Source organism: Rhineura floridana, chromosome 7 (genome assembly GCF_030035675.1).
Source record: "Rhineura floridana isolate rRhiFlo1 chromosome 7, rRhiFlo1.hap2, whole genome shotgun sequence".
NCBI lineage: Eukaryota > Metazoa > Chordata > Lepidosauria > Squamata > Rhineuridae > Rhineura > Rhineura floridana.
In genome coordinates, this window is record NC_084486.1 from 122,285,208 (window position 1) to 122,311,702 (window position 26,495).

The following is a 26,495-nucleotide window of genomic DNA, read 5'->3' on the forward strand; positions in this document are numbered from 1 at the left end:
ATATTTTCCTGAACACCAAGATTAAAAAATGAAAAAGGAAATTGCATCCTTTGTTTTTAGTCTGATTCTTTAGACTGAAACACTGCCTACAGTTCCAGAATCATATTCACTAACAGGCAAAACACCTTTGCGGTTTAAGAACGTAGCTATAGCCCACAGATATTTCTATCAAACTTTAAAAAGAAGGGAAATTGAGCAGCTATAGTGAATGCACCACGGGAGCAGGAGACTTGACCTCCTCTCTGAGATATTGTACTGCTCTATAAATTTGTCAAAATGCAAACACAATTTGGGTTGGTCTTTCATAGTCCAATCCGCTTCCTGTGTAGCTTGGAAGAATTTGGTAACATGTGCCTCTGAGCGTATGGTGAATGGTGGCAACACCTGCAATCAGCCCAAATAACAAACAAGACATGTGCTGAAATATCGTACTAACCTACAAATTTTCAAAAATGCAAACACTATTTAGGTTGGTCTTTCACAGTCCAATCCACTTCCTGTGTAGGTTAAAAGAATTCGGTAACGTCCCTTTAAGCCTTATTTCTTCGCAGAGCTAAAATCACCAGAATTCCCTGGGAAGAGGAGCTGACTCTTTTTTTTATAATAATTTTTTTTATTATTCAAATTTTTATAAAACAAATACAAATACAACAAAAACAATACAACAACAACAAAATAAAAAGAAAAACTTGACTTCTGATTTGTTACAGATCAGCTATAAGTATATAATATATATCAAACCTGTCTCCTAAAACATATGAAATTCACTTTTTTCCAAAGTCTATCTTAATTAATCGTCAAATCCCATTATCATCATTTCATTTTTTTCTTTCAACAAAAAGTCCAAAAGAGGCTTCCATTCCTTAAGAAATGTATCTGTCGTTTTTTCTCTGATAAGACATGTCAATTTGTCCATCTCAACTAAGTCCATTAATTTCAATAGCCATTCTTCCATTGTTGGTATCGATTCCATTTTCCACTTTTGTGCATATAGTAATCTTGCTGCCGTGATCATATATAATATTATTCTTCCATATTTCTTTTCTATTTGTTTATCCATAAAACCCAATAAAAAAAATTCTGGTTTTGACTGAATATTTATCTTTAACATTTTTTGCATCATCCTACCTATCTGTGCCCAAAATAATTTTGCCTGTTTACACAACCACCACATATGATAAAAAGATCCTTCTTGTTGTTTACATTTCCAACATACATTAGAAACATTACTATACATTTTTGACAACTTTTCTGGAGTCATATACCAACGATACATCGTTTTATAAAAATTTTCTTTAAGATTATAGCATAATGTAAATTTCAAACCTTTTTTCCACATATTTTCCCATTGATCCATTTGTATATTATAACCAAATTTTTTTGCCCACTTAACCATACACTCTTTTACTTGTTCTTCTTCCATGTCCATTTTTAATAAAAATTTATACATTTTTGCAATTATACATTCATCATTTGTACACAAACCTATTTCAAAATCAGATTTATTTATTTCAAACCCATACATTTTCTTGTCCATTTTAACTCTTTCTAACAATTGTAAATAGGCAAATCATTGTGAACTATATCCTTCCTTTATTAGTTGTTCTCTCTCTTTCATTATATATTCACCATGCACATTTTCTAATAGTTCTTGGTAAGTTAACCATTTCTCTTTTCCAGCCATTTCTCTTCTATAAAATGCTTCTTGACTTGAAACACATAGTGGTATTTTCGAAAAAAAACCTTGTTTTGTATTTATTCCATATATTCAACAAAGGACGTCTTATAAAATGATTATTAAAATCCACATTAACTTTTACTTTATCATACCATAGATATCCATGCCATCCCCACTTCAGGTTGTGACCCTCCAAATGCAATAATCTTTTATTCCTCAATAGAATCCATTCCTTTATCCAGACTAAGCAACAAGCAGCAAAATAAAGTCTCAAATTTGGTAATCCCAGCCCTCCTCTTTCTTTGGCATCTTGTAATAATTTAAATTTAACTCTTGGTTTTTTCCCCTGCCAAACAAATTTAGAAATATCTTTTTGCCATTGTTTGAAAGGTAGATCAGAGGATATGACAGGTATTGTTTGAAATAGAAACATCATTCTCGGCAATACATTCATTTTTATTACAGATATTCTGCCCATTAATGACAACTGTAATTTATCCCATCTTAACAAATCTTTCTTAATCTCCGTCCATAGTTTTTCATAATTATTATGAAACAACTTTGAATTTTTATTTGTCATAATGATACCTAAATATTTCACCTTTTTTTCTATTTTAAAATCTATCTTCTCCATTAACTCTTTTTGATCTCTTAAAGATAAATTTTTCACCAACATCTTCGTTTTTTTATTATTGATCTTAAATCCTGCTAATGGTCCAAATTCTTCTAGTTTATCCATCAATACTTTGATTCCTTCCAAGGGATTTTCTAATACAATTATCAAGTCATCAGCAAATGCTCTCAATTTATATTCCTCTTTTTTTATCTTTATTCCCGAAATCCTTTTGTCTTGCCTTATGTCTCTAAGCAGCACTTCTAAAACCAGAATAAATAGAAGGGGGGACAATGGACATCCCTGTCTTGTACCCTTTTGTATTTCACATGAGTCCGTTAAATCCCCATTGACAATTATCTGTGCCTTCTGTGATGTATAAATCCATCTGATCCATTTTATAAAATTAACTCCAAAGTCCATTTGCTCTAGAACCTTAAACAAAAATTTCCAATTCAAATTATCAAATGCTTTCTCAGCATCCAAGAAAATCAAAGCAGCTTGTATGTCATTTCGTTGTTCTAGATATTCCAACACATTCAAAACATTCCTGACGTTATCACGTAATTGTCTTTTAGGTAAAAACCCCGCTTGATCTTCCTGAATAAATTGTTGCAATATTATTTTCATTCTTTCAGCCAAAATCATTGTAAAAATTTTATAGTCATTATTCAATAAAGATATTGGCCGATAATTTTTTGAAGAGGAGCTGACTCTTAAACCACTCTGGCCACTGGATGGGATGTCTCTAACTGAATGCCATTGACACTGACATAGAAAAAGCAGAGCTTGGAAAAGTTACTTTTTTGAACTACAGCTCCCATCAGCCCCAGCCAGCATGGCCCCCGGATTGGACTGATGGGAGTTGTAGTTCCAAAAAGTAACTTTTCCAAGCTCTGAAAAAGAAAATCAAATTTAAAAAATCATCCCATATAAAGAAGGTTATTGTTTTCTACGAAACATTAAAGGAAACCACCTATGGATGGGGAACCAGTAGCCCTCCAGACAATGGACCACAACTCCCATCATTCCTGACTAGGATTGCCAGGTCCATGGCCTGAGACTGATCCTGTATCTTTAGGAGAAGAGAAGTTCAGCCAAGTGCAGGTGTTCTTGCAACCCTGTAACGGGAAAAACCACAAGGTGGAATTCTCCCTCCCCCCTCCACAACTTTTAAAGATACAGAAGACCTCTTGGAGGCCAGGCCTGGAAACCAAGAGGTCTTCTGTATCTTTAAAAGTTGTGCAGGACGAAGGGAGAATTCCACCATGTGGTTTTTCCCATTACAGAGTTGCAAGAACACCTGCACTTGGCTGACTTTCTCTTCTCCTAAAGATACAGGATCAGTCTCAGGCCAAGAACCTGGCAACCCTATTCCTGACCCATGGCCACACTGGCTTGGGCTAATGGGTCTTGGAGTCCAACGACATTTGGAGGGCACCACATGGGCTAAAGCCAATTTATTTAGATTGTTAGCTGCAGGGGCCTATCTTCTCTGCTTATGAAAGTATTGGTGATACACATATACACACAGTGGGTGGAGTGACAAAATAACTCTTTCTTTCTGTCTAAACCCTGTTTCTACAACACAAGGGTCCCTTTACAATGCCATTGCAAGGATTAATGAAAGAATATACGTGAAGTGCCTTGGGGAAAAAAGTGTTATGACACCAATAACAAACCTTTCATACCCAGAGCATTTTTTTTAAAACCCAAAACATCTGGGCGATATTTCTGAAGTTCCTGTGATGGAAGTGTGCATATTTTACAGCCACTTTGTTTCAGTGCATATGAAGTAGTGTGAATTAATCCTCCTTTCAAGCATTTATCCCCTCACATGAAGCTGGTAAATTTGTCTGACTGAGAAACAATGCCCCTAACCGAGTGTCCAGCTATACTGTTGTCTAGAAACCAACTTCTACTCAGAGCAGACCCACTGAAATCAATGGGCAAGTTAGTCAGCAAAGTATGACTAAGATGGACTACAGCACCAAACCACATGTGTGGTCAGTGCTGATGGATACACGCTTGACCTATCACCATGTGCATGGCTCTCTGTCTCCTTTACTGACTCTCTAATGCAGAAGGCAGGCAGAGTACTGTGTACACAGCTTGACACGGCCACAGCATAGCAATATCTTCCACTGCCCAACCTGGGATCCACATGAGGCAGTGGAGCAAATTAGCCCCTGCACTTGAATTCACACAGGACAATCAGCCATAGGAATCAGTCTTTTCCACCGCCACTACAGTGAGCACACGTGGTGAAGTGGACTCAGTGCTCAACCTAGAGATTTGGGTTCAAATCACTCCACAGACATGTGGTTGATGGAGTGACTTCAAGCCAGGCATTATCGGTAAGCCTAACCTACCACACTGGATTGTTGGAAGGATTTTAAAAAGACAGAGGCCATACATGCATCCCAGAGAATGTTGGAGGATTATTATTAATGATATATAATATTGAGTTCCCAAGCCGATGCAGAGACAGTAGGTGTAACAGGAGGGAGGAAAATGATAATCCTGGGCAAGATCTTGGAACAAGATCTTGGATCTATTGTATTTATTATATAATGCTATACTAGCATAGCTCTCTGGGCGGTGTACAACAAATCCCCGTCTCATTTCTTTGCTAAGGTCCAAAGAGTTTAACTGCATTAAATTGAGAGGCTTGCTGGGTGAGGAGATAACTAATCTCATCTTCCTTCAACACTTCTCCCTCCCCCCATCTTCTGTTTCAATTCTACCAGTTAAATGTATTGCCTGGTCAGCAGGGAATCCTATTGACTGACACAGATCATTGTTTACCGCTCCCTTCTCCCACTGTCAGAGCCCAAGTCTGCACAGCCCAACTGGAGCAGCAGGCACACAATACATTCAAATTCAAGTAGCTCATTTTTTTTGGCCACTGTTTTACAAAGCGCTCCAGAATAGTAAACATCCAATAGCCACAAATGAATCATGTGTAAAGATGTGTAAAGATCATGTAGAGTTGACATTTGTTCCCATGTTGGTCCCTGTGATCAAAAGAGACCAAGATTATATACCCTTTTGTCAGTATCCAAGAATATCATTTTACTTGTTCTACCCACAAAGACGGAGTCACACTCACACAAGCCTGAACTTTCATCACTAACTTGAAAGCCACCATTTGGCCACTACTTTTTATGGATGCCAGCAGAGGAGATGCTCAATGGGGAAAGTCCTATTATGTCTAGCATTGCCAATCACAGTGGAAACCAATGGAATTTAACACCGAATCTGTTACTACAGAACATGCTTGGACAGAACAGTAAAAGAAGTAACAGGGTGATAAAACAGAACAGCCTATACTTTTGCTAATAATTAGTCTTGGCTCAGAAACAAAAAATATGCATATATATATATATATATATAGTTCTAACAGTTCAATTTATTGCATGAAATTATGCAGGGTGCAATGCTTTACATAGCATGCTAATATTTAAACCCTGTACTGATTTTCTCTTAACTCGTAAAGCAATGTGTGAGACATCTGCTAAATTGTTTTGCAAAGGTCCACTGAGTGCTCATAGAAAATCTTTTGAGACAGCGATTATTGACAAAAGAATTATCTTTGAATCTGAAACATGAAGAATGCAGATTTCAATGGCTTCCTCAAACTTTTAGATATTTATGGCCTCTTACAAGTTTTAGATATTAGATCATTATGATATTTGATTATTGTTGTTGTTATGTGCCTTCAAGTCGATTATGACTTATGGCGACCCTATGAATCAGGGACCTCCAACAGCATCTGTCATGAACCACCCTGTTCAGATCTTGTAAGTTCAGGTCTGTGGCTTCCTTTATGGAATCAATCCATCTCTTGTTTGGCCTTCCTCCTTTTCCAGTCCCTTCTGGTTTTCCCTGCATTATTGTCTTTTCTAGTGAATCAGGTCTTCTCATTATGTGTCCAAAGTATGATAACCTCAGTTTCATCATTTTAGCTTCTAGTGACAGCTCTGATTTAATTTGTTCCAACACCCAATTATTTGTCTTTTTTTGCAGTACATGCTATCTGCAAAGCTGTCCTCCAACACCACATTTCAAATGATGGGATTTTTCTCTTATCTGCTTTTTTCACTGTCCAGCTTTCATATCCATACATAAAGATCGGGAATACCATGGTCTGAATAATCCTGACTTTAGTGTTCAGTGATATATCTTTGCATTTGAGGACCTTTTCTAGTTCTCTCACAGCTGCCCTCCCCAGTCCTAGCCTTCTTCTGATTTTTTTGACTATTGTCTCCATTTTGGTTAATGACTGTGCCAAAGTATTGATAATCCTTGTCAAGTTCAATGTCCTCATTGTCAACTTTAAAGTTACATAAATCAAAAGCCCAAGGTGGTTCACATATTATACTGCCTATCACTATACTCATCACTAAGGTTGCAGCCTTGAAACTGCACATGGCTCTTTAAAAGTGCATATATTAGGCTATATTTTCATCAGCTCAAAACAGCTCGCCAAAAGAAATACCATGAAACAGGGATAAGGTACCTGTGACCCTCCAGATGTTGTTGGACTCCAAGTTCCATCCGCCCCAGTCAGCATGACCAATGCTCGGGGGAAACGAGAGTTGAAGTCTAATCATATCTAGAGAAGTGCAATTCAATCTGCCTTGCCATAAAATATAAAAACACCCCCTTTTGGGACACAGAAAGAGAGAAAGAAACAACCTCTCATTTCGACAGGGAGGTCATTCTGTTGTCTCCAGGTCACTGCAGCCTCCTCTGGCTTATGAACCTTCTGACTTCACAGAGTGAGGTTAAACAAAGCAGGGCATAATACACTGACTGAATGCATCATGGAAGAGAGCACAAAGAAATGGTCTCTAAAACTGTCTTCACTAACTGTGTGCCCTCCAAATGTCAGCCCCAGATATCATGTCCATGCTAGCAGGGCTGATAGGATTTTTAGTCCAAATCTCTGGTGGTGATTGAGATGGGGAAGGCTGCTCTCAGACATGTGGATCCCAAAACCATCAAGGGCTTTAATTATTACAACCCAGACCTTAGAAGCAAACAGGTAATCCTAAGGCTTCCAGTCTGGTCCCCATGGGCACCATGGCACATGCAGACACCCCCCTTGATGCCCATCAAGGCCTCCTCCACCTTCCTATTTTATATTTTAAATTGAGGGATTTTTTTTAGTTTGGATGTTTAGTTGGGGGGCTGCCTGTTTTGGGGAGATAATGTTTGCTTTTTGTTCTGGATTTTATTTGTTTTGGGGGGCAGGTATTTTGCCTGATGGGGGGGAACTGAGCATCATCAGTTTTTCTTCTCTGAAATTTGACCTGCCCAAAGCCAAGAAATCCAAGCGCACTCTATTCTGTGAGTTTTTCTCTTGTTATTAAGGTTACAGCAACTTCAAAGGCTTTTCAACTCATTAACTATGCTTTCTAGAAACTAATTTCCCTTACTAACCTACAGACACTGATGCAGCAAAACACACATACACCCCTTGTGTGCCTCCTTAAGAAGGCTTGACTTTCGTGGGAAGTCTCTGGCTCCTCCTTAACCCTGACCGTTGCTCTTTGCGCCTCAGAAGCCTTCAAGAATGGGGCAAAGGGGGTTACACCTCAGCTTCCCCCTCTGACTGATGGGGGCTAGCGGTCTGTTCTGCTGGGGATCAGCACGCTGACAAGGCAGCACCTCAGATGCAGGTGAAGGAGGTGTCCATAGAAACAGTCTGTGACAGCTCACGGTGCGCATCCACGGGGGGTCAGGTGACTGAGGGCGCTGCACGCTCTCCTCCCTCAGTTCGTCATCCCAGTCCTGAAAGTCAGTGTTCTCCTCCAAGCCACCCCGTCTAACCTGGGGCACAACAAAATTAGAGTTTTGCAGTGTCCACAACAGTTTCTTAGATTTCCAAATAAGCTCCCAGGGCCGAAAAGGTTGGAGACTCATGAGGTAGTCAGTCCAATTGCCAAAAAATCAGCTAGCTATGCTCATGACTCCCTATGTACATCAAGATATGAGGTGTGACATTACAGTTATGTTAGAATAATAAGTCCTGGGAGTTACAAAGCACAGATCAGCAGGGCAAGATCATCTCTTTAAGGAAGGGAAGGAGCCTATGCAATACATGCAGCTGGTAAAAAACCACCAACACCAACCAACCAACAGTGCTAACGCCTTACTGAAGATCCCCCTAGATTCCAAACCTGCTCAGACATGGACACTATCACCCATCGATTACAAATAAATTAGCCCCTTCTAAGGCCTGACAGGTTGCCTGCTTGAATTTTGCAAAATCGAGCTTTACAGCACGATTCTGAACTCAATGGGGCTTACTCCCAGGTAAGTGGGGTTAAGATTTCAGCCTTAGTCTCCCAAGGCAGCAGGAGGCAAGGCACCTGTTCCTTTCTTGTCCCTGTTGTCCACCCACCGCTCACCTCCAAAGATGGCACATAACAGATCAGGACGTACACAGTAATGGAACAAGGCACACCACTGCTACATCACCTGTTGCATCAAGAAATCTAAAACAGATATCTGTGTGCTGTAAGGTGACAGGTCTAAACCTCCCTAGATACCTGGTGCACAAACACACAATAAAGATCCCTTATCATTACAGACAACCCCTATGCACGAAGCCAACAATAGCTTTAAAAACTCTGCTTGGTTCCAGGAGACCCAAGGGTCCCCCCTCTTCCCATACCAGCCTCGGCGCTCCCCTACTAGTTCGCCCCATTCCTGCACATTCTACTAATGTAGAAGCACAGTTGGTTGGGAGAAGAGATAAGGCCTTTTTAGTGGTGGCACCAATGTTTGCCCCATGAAACTCAGATGGTCCCCTCTCTGGTTGTGCTGCCATCTATGACAACTTTTTTTTAATTAAAAAAAATAGGAAGGCTTCAGCCTGGCAGGAAGGTAAGGTTTAATCTAACGACTGCAGTTTATATGCTGTGCCTGCCTTTGTTGCATTTTGTTTGATAATACTGTTAGACTGTGGTGCTGTGACCTGAGCCACTCTCACCCACACTGAGTAATGCATAAGCATTAGAATGGCAGGATAAAAAAGCTGTTGTACAGAAACAAACAACTGTATACAGCTCGTTACTGATAGCACATTGCCCACAGTGACTGAAAGAACGGTCCTTTGTCTTGTGCTCTGTTCACCGGGGAACCAACGCTGTCATCTGCCACCACTGCTACTACAGTTGTTCTCTGCACTCATCCTGCAGAGATATGCACGTGGCAACTTAATGCTGGCAGCACAGATAGAGACACACATGCTGCCCCCACAGCAGTGACCGGAAGGGTCTGCAGCTCAAGGCTCGAGCATCACAAGCAGAAGGTCCCAGGTTCAATCCCCAGCATGTCTAGGGAGGGCTGGGGTTGTCCCCCATGTGAAACCGGGACAGCCACTGCCAATCAGTGCAGATGATTCTGAGTTAGATGGACTGATGGGCTGACTGTGCTCCAATGACTGCAGAGCAGCACTGGAAGACTGTGTGGATAGTTCAGTTTGCCTTTCTTCCAACTTGAAAGTGCCAGAGTGTCCCTTAAGAGCTAGAAAACCACATCTGCGTGGTATTATGACTAGTCCCAGAGCTTTTGAACTACAACTCCCATCAGTGGCCCAGCATGGCCACTGGATTGGGCTGATGGGAGTTGTAGTTCAAAAAAGTAACTTTTCCAAGCTCTACCCTAGCTCTGGTTTGAGATATCAGTATGAATGCTGCATGTGCATAGTTCCTGCTGCCAGGAGTCACTGGGATAATGGCCAGAGGTGAACACGGAAACATAGGAAGCTGCCTTATAGCAAGTCAGACCATTGGTCCATCTCTGCCTCAGCATTGCCTATACTGACTGGCAGCGGCTCTCCGGGGTTACAGACAGGGAGTCTCTCCTACCCGAAGATGCCAGGAACTGAACCTGGGGCCATTCTGGCCACTCCACCCTTAGCCTTGCCAACCCCGGCCTTCCCTAAACCTGTCCCCTTCAGATATTGTTGAACTTCAGCCTCAGCCAGCATGGACCACAATATCTGGAAGGCACCAGGTTGGAAAAGGCCAGTTGGGCACTGACTAGCAGCATCTTTCCAGGGTTTCAAACAGAAATCTTTCTGCTGGTTATGAAAAGTGGAACCTGTTGTGCGCAAAGCAGCTGCTCTACCGCTGAGCAACACCCTTTGCCACTAAAGAAAGACCAGAGAGCACTCAGTTTACAGAACTGTGACCATCTGATGCAATGCCCTATATAGGATTAAACAACTGCAGAGTAATTTGTATGAAACGTCATGTACACCATAAGTGTCATTTGACCAAGCAGGGCTACTGATGCAGAGCATTTGTCTGCGCTTTGCTAAATCACTGCAGAAAATAACCCTTTGTTTTCACCCTGAAGGTTAACAGAAAATTTAAAAGAAGATTCAGTCACACCGTGTTCTCCGCCACTTGACTCTGGGGAAATATTCTGATGCCTAGTGATTAGTCTACAACATAATGACTATGATTTAACAAGGAGTTTTCTGAGACTGGTCACAGACAGTTACCGAGGAGATGCAAGCTTCCCATTCATCTCTCCTGACACATGCTGACTCAGCCAGGTGGTATACACACATCCCTCCCTACTGCTATAATAGAGACAGTTGTTGCCTTTCCCTTTCAAGCTGCTAATCAGAGCATGATTTTGCCTCCCTGAGGTCCATGTCCCTCTTTTGGGGGCCTTAAAGTATGTTGCCAGGACATGGGGCCATGTGGCTTCCCTTCTCCTTTGAATCGCTTGTCCCTGGGGCAATGCACAAAGGAACATTGCCAGGCACAGCCATCTGTCTTTGTTTTCTCACCGTTACATTAGAAAGGGTTCCGTAACTGTATTCTTATGGCGGAAGGAAAGAGAAGCACACTGTAAGAAGGTTTGACCATCCCACATCTCCTGAAGGGCCGTAGCTCAGCGGTGTAGCATCTGCTTTGCATTCAGAAGGTCCCAGGTTCAATCCCCAGTATCTCCAGGTAGGCCTGGGAGAGATCCCCGTCGAACCCTCTGAAAAGTCAGTGTAGACAAGCCTGAGATAGAGGGACTGGTGGTCTGCAGCTTCTTCTGTACTTGCAGGGAGTCTCGACAGACAGAAGCATGAGCCTTCTAATTCTCCTACCCACATGCAACACATCCCCAGCAGCCTTAAGCTGTTCAGTCCACTCTCCCACCTCATTCTGCTGCGTTTGTAATCCTGGCCCACAAATGCAGCCGTGCAAGGATGGAGACTTGCAGTCAGAGAGAGTGGGTTGCACTGGTTACTGCAAAAGGAATCGATACATGGAAAGTGAGCCTTCGCTACTCCTCACTGGCCAGCTTGGCTTCTCTGCTCCTTTGCCATCCTAACTTACTTGCCCCCTGACAGTCCACCCTCCAGCCTCTCTCAGCCTTCATTGTGCCAAACCATACAGCCCTGCCAAGGCTCTTGGGATTCTTCTTTTCTAAAACCCTCATCCTCTCTTAGCCTTCCTCTTTTTCCAAGATCCTCCATTCACATGTCCCTAAGGTCTCGACTCTCTTCTTTCAGGCAGCCCAACTCCTGGGACCTTCCTTGCCTCCTCAGGTCTCTCTATGACCACCCCCTACTCTCCCCTCTCCTCTCTTCCCCTGAAACAAGGCTCAGCACCAACAGGCGGCCTACTGGGACAAGTACCAGGGCCACCACTGCTGCGGCTCAGCCAAGTGGTGACAGGGACTAAGGTGGGGTGAGGAAACATTTTGACCAGACAATTCAATCGTTGCCCCCACCCCCAGGGGCCAACTTTGACAGGTTGGGGCAATTCCCCTGACAGTCATTATCACATCAGTGGGTTGCCCCACCGACCTTTCAAAGTCCCTTACGGAGTACTTCCCAAGCAACAGTTGGGCATCTGGGAACTGCAGAGCGAGGGCCTTTGCCAGCCTCATGCTCGGTGCATTGGCACTAAAGGGACAGATGGGCCTGGAAACGGCATGGCTGAGAAGAGTTAAAGGCCCACACAGTGCACCCTAACTTGCTGATGCTGGCACCTCAATAGCGCTCGAGGGAAAGGGCCGTAGCATAGTGGCAGAGCATCTGCCCTGCATGCAGAAGGTCCCCGGTTCAGTTCCCAGCTGCGGCTGGGAAACAGTCCTGCTTGAAACTGTAGAAAGCTGCTGGCAGTCAGCGTAGACGATACTGAGTTCAAACAGTGGTCTGACCCAGAGTCATTAAGGGGGCAGAACTGGCGGGTTCAGGTATGACTGGAATGGACTGGAGCTCTACTCTGCACCACTGCTGTAGCGCGGGACAAGGAGGCCAAGCCAGCAGTTGACACTGTGAAGTTACATACATTACTTCACCAGTACCTTCACTGTAACCATCACCAGCTATTTTAAATGCCAGACATCAGAACAGGCTGAGCAAAGGAGGGGAGAGAGTGGCTTGCATCATTTAGTGAAGCAAGTGGGAAATTTTTAACACTTGCTTACCATTCCTGTGGCTGAGATATTTGATTTATCTAAATATGTAGATTTATGGCAATTTCTTCACATACAGATCCCTGGAAGTAAAACACTTGTGATAAAGAGGAAACTGTCCTATCAATCCTCAGCGACTGTTAAGAAACACAACTGCCTGCTTATATGACCTTGAGCAGAAGCAGGCAGGCTGCTATTCCACTTCTGGGCTAAAATCAAAATGCACAATCTCTAGTCTGAGGGAGTTCAGAGAAGAATATGCACCTCCTCTAAAAACATTCTTCAAGAGGTCCACCTTACTGTTTGAAGCTAGGCCCTAAAGCAGAAAATATGATGGGTATTTACCAGTACAAGCTATAGCACTGAGAGCCGTAACTTCCATCTACCACACAAGCCTGCCTCAATCTTGCAGTCATTTCTGGAGACTCTCCTTCCTGACCCCAGGCCATCTGAAGAAAGGCAGGTAGTAACTGGAGAACAGACTTTGTGGATTCTGATACCAAATCTTTTCCACAAATAGTATTCCTTCACAAAATGTGCGGTTAAATTATGGGATTCACTCTCATAAAAGGCAGTGATAATGGACACCAACATGAAGAGTTGGAAAAGAAGCTTAGACAAATCGTGGAGGATATCGCTATCAGTGACTACTAGCCACGATGACTACCTCCACGGTGGGAGGCAGTGTGCCTCCGAATAGCAGTTACTGGGAATCACAAGTGGAAAGAGCACTGGGGTCCTGCTTGCAGGCTTCCCATGGGCTTCTGGTTGACCCCGCTGAGGACAGGATGCTGGACTGGATGGGCCTTTCACTTATTCCAGCAGGGCTTTCCTTATGGTCTTCTCTGAGGAACGTCCTTCCCATAGACACTTGTTTGGCAACAGCTTCGATGTTATTTCAGAACAATGGGAAAGACTTTGAAGTCACCTAGTGCAAGATGGTTGCATCCTATGTTTTATCCACCTTTCTGAATTTCATTTTTAGTCATTAAATTTATGGTTTTATTTATTTAATTGTAAGCTACCCACCCTGAGAGTTGTTTCCCCCCCCTTTGCTTGGCACTGAAGGGTGGCATAAACACACACACCCCAATAAATAAATAAATAAATAAATAAAACATTTGCTGTGCATGTAGAAAGTCCCACCAAGATCACCATTATCTCTGGTTAAAGGACATCAACAACAGGTTTGGAAAAGATCTGGAGGATCTCTGCCAGTCTGAAGAGACAGCACTGGGTTTGATGGGCCACTAAAACAGCAGTAATGTTTTTAACAGCCAGTCAATGAAGAGTAAATATTTTCCATAGAAAGGTCACATGGCCGAGCTATGCACTCAATATGTGACCCAGGGCTTAAGCTAAAATCCACTAATGAAGTGAAGCTTTCAATCGCTTCTGCACTTGCTGTATTGATGGTATGCTCTGCAGTACCAGTAATTGCTCAATGACATGTGAAAAGGTCATCAATCTTAATTGACACTCAAAGCAACCTAGATTTACGTTTCAATCTATACAGAATTCTCTCTTACTAAAAATAAATTACAGGGAAATGTTACCACAAGGTGTTTAAGATCATATAGAAAGCTGTTTTCAAAAGTTCAGTTTTTGCATTTCCTGTATCTAAAAAGTGAATTAAAGAATCTATACTGGCTATGAAAAAAATGGACTGCCTTCAAGTCGATTCCGACTTATGGCTACCCTATGAATAGGGTTTTCATAGTAAGCAGTACTCAGAGAGGGTGTACCATTGCCTTCCTCTGAGGCTAGTCCTCCCCAGCTGGCTAGGGCCTGCTCAGCTTGCCACAGCTGCACAAGCCAGCCCCTGCCTTGTCCGCAACTGCCAGCTGGGGGGCAACTGGGCTCCTTGGGACAATGCAGCTTACCCACGGCTGCACAGGTGGCAGGGCACATAACCCCTGAGCCACTCACTGGGGGTGATCTTTAACTGGCTCTTTACACCCAGGAGACATGAGCAGGGATTTGAACTCACAGACTCTGGACTCCCAGCCAGGCTCTCCTCCCCACTGTGCTAATACCAGCTCTGATACTGGCTATAGTCACTATAGATACAGATCTCTTTCTACTTTTTATTCCACATTAACAATATCCAAAAGTTGCATCACCTAGACAATGGGCTGGTTCACATATAATACTAAACAATGCCACAGCTTAGTGTGAACATGTGTGCTCCCAGAGATGAGAGCCTGGTCACTTTGTTCTTCCTCTGGTCATTCTGCTGTTGTGCTGTGGCTTAGCTTTGCATGTTGTCCAAACACAAGTTCATGGTTTAGCTCTATCCAAACAAACCATAAGCTGTAATCAAAACTCTTTCACAGTAAGCCATAATTTTGGCTTAGCGTTATGTGCGAATGAGGTCAATAGCAGTTCTCACTTGTGAAAGTGTGCTAATCTTTTGTTTGCTGCCCTGCAAAATGGAAACAATAAAACGTACCAATTTCATTTGCACAGTACAAACTGACCTCAGTCAGTTTTTAAATGTTTTGCTGAGCTGTTATATGACGATAAAATATCTTGTCTTACTCTTCATTTCCTAAGAGCCAGGGTAGGGTAGTGTCTAGCGTGTTAGACTGGCAAATTCAAGGTTCAAATCCTTGCTCAGCTGTGAAACTCACTGAGCCACTGTTTCTCGACCTATTTCACTGAGCTGTTGTGAGGATAAAATGGGAGTGGGGAAGAGAAGAGCCATAAACACTCTTTGGAAGAAAGGCAGGATATTTAATAAACATCTAAAATATAATCACGATACGTTTCTCCCAGCTGTCATACTGCTGCCACATTCAGGCCTAATTCAGTGGCTATCATAACCTTGGAAGACATTTTCTTTACAGCAGATATTTATTACATTTATATCCCACCTTTCCTCCTAGGAGCTCAAGGTGGCTTGCATGGTTCTCCTCCTTCCCATTTTATCTTCACAACAACCCTGAAGCAAGGCCACACACCCCGTCACATCCCCATCAGGCAACCCTGCCATGCTCCATGCACTGGGGAGGAAGGTTTGAAGTTGGAGTTCCAAGGAACTTGAAGGCATGGGCGCTATTGTGTGACATTTTTGGTCGGCCTAGTAAAAGGATGAGAGTCAGTGTGGTATAGTGGTTAAAGTGTTGGACTACAACTTGGGAGACCAGGGTTCAAATCCCCACATAGCCATGAAGCTCACGGGGTGACCTTGGGCCATTCACTGCTTCTCAGCCTCATGAAAACCCTATTCATAGGGTCGCCATAAGTCGGAATCAACTAGAAGGCAGTACATTTACATTTTGTAAAAGGATATTGGACAAATATGTATTTTGGAATGTGTGGAGCACACTCCCCACATCAGACCACCCCCTACAATGCACTGACAGGGATGCAACAAAAGGGACGGGGCCTGCAAGCAAGGCCCCGCATGTGATGGCAATCCCATGAGGGAAGAACTACAGTAGGGAAGGACCATCGCTCAGTGGCAGAGCATCTACTTTGCATGCAGAAAGTCCCAGGTTCAGTTCCCAGCATCTCCAGGTATATCAGTCTGAAACTCTGGAGAGCCACTGCCTGTCAACATAGACACACTCAGCTAGAGGCACCAGTGGTCTGATTTACTATTATAGGACTTTGCCTTCAACCGCTTCTATCAAGCCTTTTAAGTAGATACCTTATCACCATCTGGATCTGTTTTGTAATTGTTTTAAAGATGTTTTCAAAGATATTTTGTTTTTAAGATGTCTTCAGTGCTTTATCTTTTTCTTTTTTTTTTTGCAACCCTAAGCTGCCTTTGGGAGGAATGGTGGTACTGTATAGAAATTTAACAAATAACAAGGATTGGTGGCTGCCCATTTCTTATAGTTGCAAAAATAAATACATCAAAAAAATACAAGATGTTCAGACTGCGGCAACAAAGGATGCACCAGATGGGAAAGAAACTAGAGCCTGCTGATTAGGACTCCACAAAGCTAATAACTGTATAAATGTAGCTAGGATGAGACTCCTACCCGGGACACTGAAGGCCAACATTGATCAAATTGTTTGGATCCTCTACCTTTTTGCAGAGACCCATTACATGCTTGAAAGACTTTCTATCCTTAGGAGAAAGTATGCCTCACACACACACACTTTCTGTGTTGATGCTTGTGAGCTACAATCATCCTGGAACATAGGCCTCACAGGGTGAAAGGAAAGAAGCATTTACTCTATTTCCTAGGCAACCTCACAAGTTGAGTCGGCATTGTTAAGGTAATGAATCTTGCACAGTTAGATCCAGAACCACCAGCTGATGCCAGCAGTCCACAAAAAATAAGTCAAGTAGAAGAAAAACTGGGGATGTTCTTCAAGCAACAGCATCATGCTCGCAATGCATCATTTACATCCAGCTGGTTAATCGCCATGTTCTTCTGCAATATATCCTATGTGAAGCCAGCAAGAGTTTTGCTGCACAAAGGCATGGGAATCTGAACCTGGAAAACTCTGAACAATTATTGCTCTTTAAAATCAGAATGGTGTTCCTGCACTACCTCAAATTTCAGGCTCCAGATCAGTTGCCAGGATAGCACTAACAAGATCCCAAGCATATTTCTGCAATTCACACATTTTCCTGCTCACATGACAAAGTAAAATCTTGCATAGGGAACACCAGCAAGGGGAGAAATGGGAGCCCCAACTGAGATATTCTAACTTTGAACCAGCTTAGAAGAAGCCTGAATTGTTTTACATACTGTAGTAATGAACACATCAACAACAAAAAGACAAATATACTTCTATCCCTTTATCAACATCCTTCATATCAGAATCTCCTTAGTGCTTTCACAGTGTTTATGTTTCTTTTCCTCTAGAATCTAAATTTCCTTGAATACCATTATTGAGAAAGATGTGAATGGAGCTAAAATGAAAAACACAATTCCAGATAGTCCTAGAAAAGTGAAATCTTGTAGAATTTCACTATTTTATGACTATAACCAATTGTACCTTGTAAAAATTGGAAGTGGCTTGTCTGTTTCAAACACATGGTTACTGATACGGAGCTCTTTCTGACAAAAATATTAATTGTTCACAATGTTACCATACACCTTTCAAAAGGCTGGAGACCTTTAAGACTAGGATTTACATAAACAATCTGTCTATACATTAGCTTAGTTTAATATTTATACTCCTTTTTAATCACAACAAAAGCTGTTGACGGTGTTGTTGCACATTAGACATTATTTCAGTGGTGCAAATAATGTGGGACAATGTGGTTTAGTGGCTATACTAGGACCAGAGAGCCATGAAGCTCACTGGGTGATCTTGGACCAGTGATAGTCTCTCTGCCTAACCCACCTCACAGGATTATTGTGAGAATAAAATGGGGAGTGGAAGAACCATGTATGCCAGCTTATATTCCTTAGCGGAAAGGTGGGGCTGTATCCAACTAAATAGATCCACTAGCATGACCCTTCCCCAGATGTTGCTGGACTACAAGTCCCATCATTCCTGACCATTGGCCATGCTGGCTGGTGCTGATGGGAGCTGTAGTCCAACAGCATCTGGGCACCCAAAGGTTGAGAAAGGCTGCATTAATGCAAAGACTTTAGGACACACAAAGGAACTCCCCCTCACCCCATGCCCCTGTAAATCTGTTCTGGAGATTCCCCTAATCCTCTGGAGTAGATTCGGGGAGGGCACAGGGGGCCCGCAGGAAAAGGAAGGGGAAGTTCCATTGTGCAAGTGGAAATCCTTGCACTAGCAGATCTATTTTGGTGGATACTGGCCATGGGATATAAATGTAACAACTAGCAGGAGCTTTCTTAAAAATATATCACAATTCAGATGATTATTTTTATTTTTTTATTTATTTGTACCCCACCTTATGGCCAAAAGGCCCTCAAGGCGGCTTACAAGAAAAACACAAATACAGGAATACATCCATAAAACAATACAATTTACAAAATTAAATAATAACATTATTAAAAAACAGCTATTACAAAACTTCCAATGAAATTACAGGGTGGTGCAGGTGCCTGGAGAGGCAGACACATATCAGGCTACCCCCAACAAAGCTGTGGGTTGGTTCTCTCTCTTTTCCTTCTATACTTGCAAGTCCGACACCTTCAATTGAACTTCTAATCAGCTTCTCTGATGGCAAAATACGAGTAAGCTTTCCCCAGCACCAGCCGGTCCCGCAGAAGCAGGGTGGGTCATGGCCTGGATGTCGTTCCCCATCCCACCGCCGCAGTTGCAAATGACGGTGGCAGCACCCCGCTTGGCGACCGTGTTGATCTTCTTGGAGAAGGTGCCGTCGCCGCCCTGTTGGATGAGGGCGAGCCATGACAGCGGCTGGGACGCTAAGTTGGTGAGGGGGTTGCAGACGTTGATGGCGTCAAGCCCCACCAGCACGCCAGCCTCCCACCGCAGGGGTGAGTCCTGCTCGTAGATGCCATTCTTGCTAGTGCTCCAGCCGCTCTGGTTGCTGCCGTGCATCCTGTTCCAGCTGAAGGCGGTGGTGGCTCTGTTGGGTCCAAATCTAAGTGCCCCCCTTCCCTCTGAAGGGGCGAGCTAACGCACCCCTCCGCCCTGGATGGGAGTGCAAGCTTGGCAATGTAATTTACCTGTCTCAGTGGTTCAGCCAGATACCAAACATAAACAGAAAGTAGACACACAATACTGCTTGATCAAGAGGGGTCTCTAAGCTGTACAGACAGCAGTCTGACAGGGAAGAGAGCACCGTTTATTAATCGAAGCATTAAAATAATTCCTAACAGCTCCATGGTCTTTTCGGCGGTGCCAGCTCCCGCAGCTTGAGTCCTGGGACCTGCCAGCGGCGTGTCAAGGGAGCTGGCGAGGATGAAGCTGCGGCTGACTGACTGCTGCTGCTAGGCCTGGGCAAACTTCAGAGATAGACAGGAAGCACAAACTCTTCCCTCCGTCTCCTGCTCACGACAACTGGACCCAATGTTCTCTGCGCGTTCAATGTTTTAAGTTTTGAATCTAGACAGCACTCAGCTCTTCCTCCTTTGCTTTAGCACCCACTCTCACACTTTCCTACCTAATTACTCAACTCCCTGCTCTTTGCAATGTCCTTCCAGCAACCAGTAGAGACCATTTTTGTTCAGAATCAGGGAACTGTCACAGGATACAAACCAATAACTAGGCACAAAATCCATCTCAATTAAAAAAAAATCTTTTGGATTTCTCACTCAAGCTAGACTGTGAAGTAAATGCTGTTTGATCTTACTCCACAAGATAATCTGAAGTAGCTGGTGGAATAAAATGTAGCAGAAAGAAAATGATGATTCGATAATTCGTGGAGAAAAAGGCTATCAATGGCTTCTGGCCGTGATGGCTATGCTCTGTCTCCATAGGCGGAGGCAGTATGCTTCCAAATACCAGTTGCTGGAAATTGCAGGAGGGGAGAGTGCTTTTGCACTCAGATCCTGCTTGTGGGTTTCCCGTGAGCAATTGGTCGGCCACTTTAAGAACAGGATGCTAGACTAGATGGGCCATTGGCCTGATCCAACCATATATTCTTACATTCTTAATGATTTAATTGGATGTTATGTTTTCAGGCAAAGAACGTTATGCTATCCTGACTAGTCACAGTTGCTTATACAATCCAAAGGGGTTGGTTTTGCCCCTTTTCACAGAGCCAGGATATCAGCTACCAACAAACACCATCCCTGAAATGCTCACCAAAAGCATTGGAGGAACACTGTGATGCCCATTTGTGCACACCAGTGCAAGAAAAACATTGTGTTGGGGGTGGACCTCACCAACAAAAGTTCTCCTGCTCGATGGACAATACAGCACTTTAAAAATAACTGCAGTAGCTGGCTGCTTGAAAGAAGCTGGGAGAACAAAGGCAAAGCTGATCTAAGCCCAAAGAATCGCAAAGGCCCAGAGACCTAAGCATATTGACATGCACCAGATGTAATCCTGTTGGTAAACAGGCACTGCTAGCGGGGACCAAGACTGTTTTGAAAGACAAGGAAATAGTGCTTTCCAACTGGTTGCCTGAGCTTTTAAGGGCTGTCTTGGGTCTCAGCAGTGACAGCTCACCAATGCCTTAAAGGGGTAGAACAGTGAACAGGAGGCCAACAGGAAAAGTAATCAACCGCTCTTCAAAAGGTTAACCTTTTGCTCTGACTTTCCTAAACATCAATCTGTTTAATGCATAAAGTGTATATTGCACAAGAGAGGAATTTGGAAATTGCACCTATACTTCTCTATAACCTTTCAGCTGTTTTTAGGAAGACGAGCACACACTCTACTTTACTTAGGAGATCAATCAAACCTGTGGCCGCTGGCTTTGTTTACACATAACTTCATCCAGTATCAAAAGAGAAACGCCAAGAGCGTTTGGCCTCATTCAAACAGCCCCTTTTAGACAAATACTATCACTGTTGGTGATAAGATAGACTTATTTTTTTAAAAAAACTTTCTCAGGCATTCCTTTAAAAAAGAAAAGTCAGTTGCTCCTGCAGCCTATTATGCATGTTTATATTCAGTGAGACTAAGGTTGCAATCCTACACCCATAAGCCCCACTGAACTCAATGGAACTTACTTCTGAGTAGACATGCATAGGACTGCACTGTTAGCTTCAAAAGCAAGCACATATATCAGGTGTAAGGACCTTTGATCCTCCAGATATTGCTGAACTACAACTCCCATCATTCCTGACCATTGGCTATGCTTGCTTGGGCTGATGGGAACTGAAGTTCAGCAACATCCGGAGTGTCAAAGGTTCCTCACCCTTGACATATAGCCATGCAAAAGCATTGCTGAAACTTTAAAAAATAAATAAGTAGTTAAGGGCTTTAAAGGGGAGGGATGAAAAAGAAACCAAATTCATCCTGCAATCCTGTACCATGAAGAGTTACTTTGCTCATAACCAGCTTCCTATACAAAAGGAAGTAGAAAAAGAGGAAGGCCAAACAAGAGATGGATTGATTCCATAAAGGAAGCCACAGACCTGAACTTACAAGATCCGAGCAGGGTGGTTCATGACAGATGCTCTTGGAGGTCACCGATTCATAGGGTTGCCATAAGTCATAATCAACTTGAAGGCACATAACAACAACAACAACAACACAGAAAAAGCAAACACGCACCACATGTGATAAATGGATGCTTGCCTATATTGGCACACATACACTTGAAAAGCCACAATGCAAGTTATGAATATGCAAGCATCTTTTTTCTCCTTCATGGAAGCAATATCTGTCAAGGGAAATGGCTATGTGCAAAGACGTCCTAGACAATCCCAAGTCCTACTGAAATCAATGGGACTTACACATGTGCACCTGACTACATGACTACTATCAAAACCAGTGGGGCTACTCCAGAAGTGAACTTTTATGTTTGCTTCTAAACTGCCTTTTAAGGACACACCATCAGCCTTAAATAAAATAAATTAATTAATATATTTGCAACTATCACCAACAATAGCTTAGAATTTACACAGCACTTTCAAGTGTTCAGAGCAGTAGATCTATCAGCTTATAATCACTTACTTGGAAGTAAATCCCCTTAACATCAGATGGGACTTAACTACAGCTTAGAATCTCATTGTTTGTTACTTATATGACATTTGTTTAAATTTTCAAAGTGCTTCACAATATTTATTAGGCTTGCCCTACACAGCGCAGGTTACTCCCTCCCCCCTCTTGCATTTTACAAATTAAGAACTGAAGCTGCGAACTGTTGACTTTTCCAATCACTTTATTTTGCTGTGACGGAGGAGGGCTTTGAATCTAGGGGCAAACTGAAAGCGCACTGGTCCAAATTTTACTCATAGAATCCTAAACCAAGCGGATAAAAACCCGTAAAACCCAGGCGACTTATCACAAGACCAGTGAGCACTTGTGGTACACACGAATGTGCAATGATCAAGAAGAAACGAGTTTATAATAGGTTGAAACATTCGCTGTTCGGCTGGGTGCTTGTCCTCTGACCCTGCTTATCACCCTTTCCTTTACTCGCTGTGTCACTCCAATACATCCAATAAAGGGAGCTCTCCATCCCCCAGTCGCAAAGGGAGGGAGAGGAGAATCGATTTGCCGAACAGGATGGGTTCCTGATGAGGAGACTCTTTCATGGGAGAAGCTCATCGTGTCTATTGATCACGCCGGGAGGGAGGGAGGGAGAGGCCACACGGTGACCTTTTTCTGGCAGAAACCAGGGACGATCTGGGAAACCAGATGGAAGACAATAAAGATCCCTCCTCCCTTTTGGCTCCCAGCCGACTTTTACAAGAGGTAGGTTGCAACATCAGAAGATGGGGCTCTTAAAACTCTCCTAACACCCGTTTCCGCGCCCTCTCCCAATCAGTTATCCATCAGCAGGACGACGCAGCTTCCACGGATTTCAACCCCTTTTAAGCCTTGAACCCTATGCACGCTTTCGTCTTGTGTGTAAGCTCCAGAAGACTCGGTGGGGCTTACTTCCGAGTAAACATGCACACACGAGTTGGAGAGTCAGCCTGGCGGCTGGGGGATGCAAGGAACGGTTATTACTTTTTGGGGAATGCTATTGCAACTTTCCAAACGCAGCTGTGATACATGTAAGGAACATTCTCCCCATCCACTCCCAGAATCCTGGGAACTGCAGTTTGTTAAGGGTGCTGGGAATTGGCACTCTCTGAGGCAGCCTTTCCTAACCTTTGGGTCCCCAGATGTTGCTGCACTACAGTTCCCATCATTCCTGACCATTGGCTATGCTGGTTGGGGCTGATGGAAGCTGTAGTCCAACAACATCTGGGGGCCCAAAGGTTGGGAAAAGCTGGGGGTAAACTATAGTCCCCAGGATTCTTTGGGGTGGATAATTCCAGTCCAGTTCCAGCAGGGCTTACTGCCAGCCTAAGCCAATGCGCTCTGACCCGGGCATTTCAAAATATGGGACAAAATTCACCCACAAAATTCTCCCTCCCAAATGGGGAGTACACAGTGAAGAGAGAGCGAGTGTGTGTGCGTTTACAGCACCAGGACTGCGTCAGAATACCCCATAGATTGTTTAGTCATCCACTCCTGTCCAGGAGGCTTCAAAGAAACCGCAGCCCGTATCAAGGTCGCCCCCAGCCAAAGGTTGCATCCTCCCTTCTAGACCAAGTAGCCACAAGGCTAGCCTCACAAGCACCCTCCCGGTTGCCTGATGGCTCCAACAGCTCCTTTCCCCTTGGCAAAGCCACCCACTCTCAGTCAGAATTCGAACTCACCCCCCGACTCCCAGTTTCTTTCGGGCCTTTTGATTTTTTTTTCTTCTTCTCCTCCTCCTGGTACCCGGAATCAGAACTGGTTTGAGAGTCTTGTTGTCCCTGCGAGCGTTGCAGGACTTTCAGAAGATTCGCGCCGACACCGGCTCCGCTTCGGCTGCCGCCACAACCTGCTTTCTCATTCAAACATACAACAAGTCACCCCCGACGGAGCGGCGGCAGGCTGAGAAACCTGGAGTGGATTGAGCCGGATGGGGATTCCCAGAGCCGGCTGCAGGAGACTGACTCGCGCAGGAATATTACCGTAATACTGTTATACTAACTTACACTAAGTCAGACCATTGGTCCATGTAGCTCAGCACTGTCTACACTGACTGGCAGCAGCTCCAGGATTTCAGACAGAGTTCTCTCCCAGCCTTATCTGGAGATGCCTGGCATTAAACCAGGTACCTTCACCATGCAAAACAGATGCTCTACCACAGAGCTACCTTCCCCAAGTTAATTCATGCCAGAAGTTAATTCATTTCCTTTACATTTCAGTTACCAGGTGGCAGAGCTCAAATCTGACAGAAAGGTCTCTTCTCTTACATCAAGAAGCCCTGGCTCTTGATATAAAGCCAGGGTGGCGTTACCCAATGAGTAGGGAAATGCATTCTGCATGTGCCCAGAAAAAATTACTTCACTTCTACTTCATTTATCCAGGAATGAATCACTGGAAGGGATCTCAAAGGCCATCTAGTCCACTGCCCTATCGATTCAGGAAACCCACCACCACAGCACACCTGGCAGGTGGCTATCCAGCTCTGCTTCAAAATTCTAAGGGCAGAGAGGCTGTTACCCTCTGAGGAACACTATTCCACTGTTGGAACTGCTTGTAATGTCAGAAAGGACTTCCTAATGTTTAATCAAAATCCCTTTTCAAATCAGTTTGAATCCATTGATTTGGGTCCTCCTACCCTTTGGAGTACCAGAAAATAAAGAATTGTATCCAATGTTATTTTTACTAAGAGCAGACCCATTGAAATTAATGGCCATGACTAATTTAGGCCCATTAATTCCAGTGGGTCTACCCTGAGTAGAATTTAGTTGGGCACAACCAAATTATGTCCCAGCACCTCTGTGGCAACCCTTTTGATATTTGAAGATGGCTGTAACATCAGGCTTTTAACAGACTCTTCTGCACACTAAACAAACTCAGCTCATTGAACCTTTCCTCATAGGACCTGTCCTGGACTCATTACCATCTTTGTCTCTCACTCACACACACGCTAGTTTGTTGATAGCCTTCTTAAACCATGGGTCACATCCACACAATATATTTAAAGCACATTTGTTGTTGTTATGTGCCTTCAACTCGATTACAACTTATGGTGACCATATGAATCAGTAATCTCCAACAGCATCTGTCATGAACCACCCTGTTCAGATCTTGTAAGTTCAGGTCTGTGGCTTCCTTTATGGAATCAATCCATCTCTTGTTTGGCCTTCCTCGTTTTCTACTCCCTTCTGTTTTTCCCAGCATTACTGTCTTTTCTAGTGCATCATGCCTTCTCATGATGTGTCCAAAGTATGATAAGCTCAGTTTCATCATTTTAGCTTCTAGTGATAGTTCTGGTTTAATTTTTCACAAAACAACAGTTCTCAGCAACCTTAAACTACAGCTCCCAGAATTCCTTGGGGCCCACCATGTGCTTTAAATGTACATTGCATCAACACGTTGATCTTTGTGCATGATGTGACACTTGCTTCAGGATGAAAAAAAAGAAAGCTAAATGCTGAAATGCATCACAAAATCAGTGGATATTGGGACAAAACTTAAGCTGAGTTTGCACCATGCAGATCCAAGCAGTTTCATTTAATTTGATGGTTGTGTAGGTGGCAAGGAATGAGGCTGTATCGATCTGGTCTGTCTGAGTTTATAGTACATTTTGATGCTGCTCCATCCCCACCCATAGTGAGCCTTTGTGATTAGAATGGACAACTGCTATTGACTCACCCAAGCTTCATATCCAGACCTCCAAGATTCCTCTCCTCTGTCTCCCAGTCACTGTGATCCCAAACCTCTTGTGTGGTCTTTCCTTGTTTTCCCAGAGCTTCCTGCTCCTCCCTGCCCTTCCTGAAAACAGCAGCACATGAATTAAGGCAATATGGTAAAGAAAGTCCCCTCCGACTACTACTGCTGCAGCAACAGTAACTCCTTCCTTCCAAATGGTGTCCTAGCAGGAGTAGGTGCAGCACAGCATAGTTCTGGGAGATTGTGAATGCGGAGAACAGATCAGAAGGATAAGACTCTGACATGATGCATATTAGAGACATGAGAGTTGTCTCAGACATACACAGCTAAGCTTTATGGCAGTGGTCCCCAATTTTTCTCTCTCCGTGGACCACTTGAAAATTGCCGTGGAGCTTGATGGGCCACTTTATTTTATCTTATTGCCTGTTGTAGCAACTGTAATGTACTATGCTAGATGGTGTATGAATGTTGATTGTGTTTTCACAGACATGGTGTGGACCACCTGACTGAGCCTGAGTTAAAGTTCCTGGAACAGCCACATGGATCATTTCCTTGTGAGGAGAA

The 26,495-nt window shown here is 43.4% G+C and overlaps 1 protein-coding gene across 9 annotated transcripts in view; it reads right to left on the bottom strand.

The window, feature by feature from the left end:
• The window catches only part of PLCH1 (phospholipase C eta 1), a 199,378-nt gene extending 173,379 nt beyond the window's left edge, over nucleotides 1–25,999 (bottom strand). For 8 of the 9 annotated variants that reach the window (XM_061637110.1, XM_061637109.1, XM_061637108.1 and 5 more), the window contains exon 1: nucleotides 23,921–24,204. The gene's annotated coding sequence lies outside the window, so the exon portion shown is untranslated. Of the gene's footprint in view, nucleotides 1–23,920; nucleotides 24,205–25,913 lie in introns of those variants that run through there. The other variant, XM_061637103.1, reaches the window with a different exon arrangement.
• Between the last annotated feature and the right edge of the window lie 496 nt (nucleotides 26,000–26,495).